The sequence below is a fragment of the Schistocerca piceifrons genome, unplaced genomic scaffold, assembly GCF_021461385.2.
Source record: "Schistocerca piceifrons isolate TAMUIC-IGC-003096 unplaced genomic scaffold, iqSchPice1.1 HiC_scaffold_1087, whole genome shotgun sequence".
Taxonomy (NCBI): Eukaryota; Metazoa; Arthropoda; class Insecta; order Orthoptera; family Acrididae; genus Schistocerca; species Schistocerca piceifrons.
The window spans coordinates 10,001-12,500 of record NW_025726893.1 but is presented as its reverse complement, the minus strand read 5'-3'; the positions used below and the strand labels follow the sequence as shown (position 1 = coordinate 12,500).

The 2,500-nt window shown below is 58.7% G+C and overlaps 1 non-coding gene across 1 annotated transcript in view; it reads left to right on the top strand.

The window, feature by feature from the left end:
- Positions 1-1,702: 1,702 nt before the first annotated feature.
- LOC124727188 overlaps positions 1,703-2,500 on the top strand; it is a 1,909-nt gene continuing 1,111 nt past the window's right edge. Inside the window, exon 1 of the ribosomal RNA XR_007006980.1 lies at positions 1,703-2,500. This exon is cut by the window's right edge and continues 1,111 nt beyond it. This is a non-coding gene — a ribosomal RNA (small subunit ribosomal RNA).

Below are 2,500 nucleotides of genomic sequence, written 5' to 3'. Positions count from 1 at the left end.
TTCATGTTAAACACCTTGCAAGTCTTGCTGACTTTCCACATGCTCCTGCTGTACACTGTAATGTGGATGGCAGCAGGACGTACATGCCGCCCCCCCCCCCCCCACCCCTCCCCACGTCCCCACGTCCCCACCTTGCCCCCTGCCTTCGCAAGCTGGTTGGTGACAAGTTTGCATGTTCAATGCCCTTCGCATGCGACGTACGCAGGCTACGTTGTGGTGCGGCCTGTGTCAACTGTCCGCTGATGTCGTACGCGTGAACCACAATCTGTACTGCACATTCGTCCTTATGTACTGAATGATACATCGTGGCACATGTGTGACCGTACAACGACTGCGCCCAAAAACGGCGGACCATACAGTGCAAATATTGTGCACGCAGCTACGTGTCGTCTCCCTATGAGAGCTGGATTGCAGTGTGGTACGCCATAGAGACGTGTGGGAGGAACGGACGCCGTGGATGGCGATCAGCATGAGCTGTGTGTTGATGTATTCGGACCTAGTCGTCTCTCCTCAAACACCGTGATAGCATGGTGCACCGCGTTCCATATCTGCGACATGCTACAGAGGCCGGTTGACAGTCGTTCGAGCAATGGACATCGCATACGTACGGGGGCCACCTTCCACGTATTGTCTAGGCGTGCACATTTTGTTGCGTGTATGTGGGCAGACGTAGTGTGGCGTGACACCTGACACAGGCATGCAATAATCGTTGAAGTTGCTAATGGCGATGGACGCCTACGTTTTCTGGTGAAGTTACGCAAATGAAGAAATGGTAACCCGTTGTGGTGCGGTTGTTCTCGCTAGGGGTGAATCGGTGATGGCGACGATAGGTTGAGGTACTAACCGGTTGTTCCAGCGATACCCACCATGCCGATGAAACTGAACGGCATCTGGGTGTGAAGCGATACGCGGTGGTGGCTGGGTGGGACCGTCCCCGGCCGGTGAGGGGGCGCCTCCCGGCGTGCTGGCCGCGCGGTGCGTGGGCGCACGCGCTACAGCCGGCTGGTGGGGGCGGCCAGTGGCAGGCGCGCCGGCCGACGGACGCGGCAGGCGTCGCAGCTGCGCGCCGGCGCACCCTGCGCGCGGCGCCGTGCGGCCAAAGTAGGTCCTCGCGGGCCCGGTGCGAAGCGCGGTGGACATCTTCAGTGTGCTGGTCCGATTGAGGACTGTGTGCGTTGAGGATGCGCCGCCGCCCGGCGCTCGGCGCCGCGACGCCGTCTGCTGCTCGGTCGCCCCAGCGGTTCTCGCTGGTGGTTTGTATCGCAGCTGTGCGGATGTGTTGGCGCGTGCGCTGTGCTGGGAGAGTTCGCTTCGGCACCCAAGTGGGGCTTTTGTCCTTCTGTGGCGCTGGCGTTGGAGCTGCCGGTCACCGTAGGTGGCGCGTGTTGTCTCCCGCCGGCAATGCCACGACAGCACGCTCCCGGGCCTCTGTCGGCAGCGGCAAGCTCAGTTGGGAGCACGGGTGGTCGCACCGAAAGCGTCTACTCGCCTAACTCCGGGCGATTGCGCCTCTCTCGAACCCGACCAAGTACTTGGGACGGCGCTGCGCGCCGCCGGGACCTGAGAGGGTTTCGAGGTGTATTGTGCAGGGGAGCTCAGCCTCCTCCTGTTTGCAGAATGATTGAGCGGACGCTTGCGTGTTCGCGCGGGCCCCCGGGACACACTCCCGGGCGGCCGGCTGCTCAGCTCTAGTTGGCGCAGCTCCCTGGTTGATCCTGCCAGTAGTCATATGCTTGTCTCAAAGATTAAGCCATGCATGTCTCAGTACAAGCCGCATTAAGGTGAAACCGCGAATGGCTCATTAAATCAGTTATGGTTCCTTAGATCGTACCCACGTTACTTGGATAACTGTGGTAATTCTAGAGCTAATACATGCAAACAGAGTCCCGACCAGAGATGGAAGGGACGCTTTTATTAGATCAAAACCAATCGGTCGGCTCGTCCGGTCCGTTTGCCTTGGTGACTCTGAATAACTTTGGGCTGATCGCACGGTCCTCGTACCGGCGACGCATCTTTCAAATGTCTGCCTTATCAACTGTCGATGGTAGGTTCTGCGCCTACCATGGTTGTAACGGGTAACGGGGAATCAGGGTTCGATTCCGGAGAGGGAGCCTGAGAAACGGCTACCACATCCAAGGAAGGCAGCAGGCGCGCAAATTACCCACTCCCGGCACGGGGAGGTAGTGACGAAAAATAACGATACGGGACTCATCCGAGGCCCCGTAATCGGAATGAGTACACTTTAAATCCTTTAACGAGTATCTATTGGAGGGCAAGTCTGGTGCCAGCAGCCGCGGTAATTCCAGCTCCAATAGCGTATATTAAAGTTGTTGCGGTTAAAAAGCTCGTAGTTGGATTTGTGTCCCACGCTGTTGGTTCACCGCCCGTCGGTGTTTAACTGGCATGTATCGTGGGACGTCCTGCCGGTGGGGCGAGCCGAAGGCGTGCGACCGCCTCGTGCGTGCTCGTGCGTCCCGAGGCGGACCCCGTTGAAATCCTA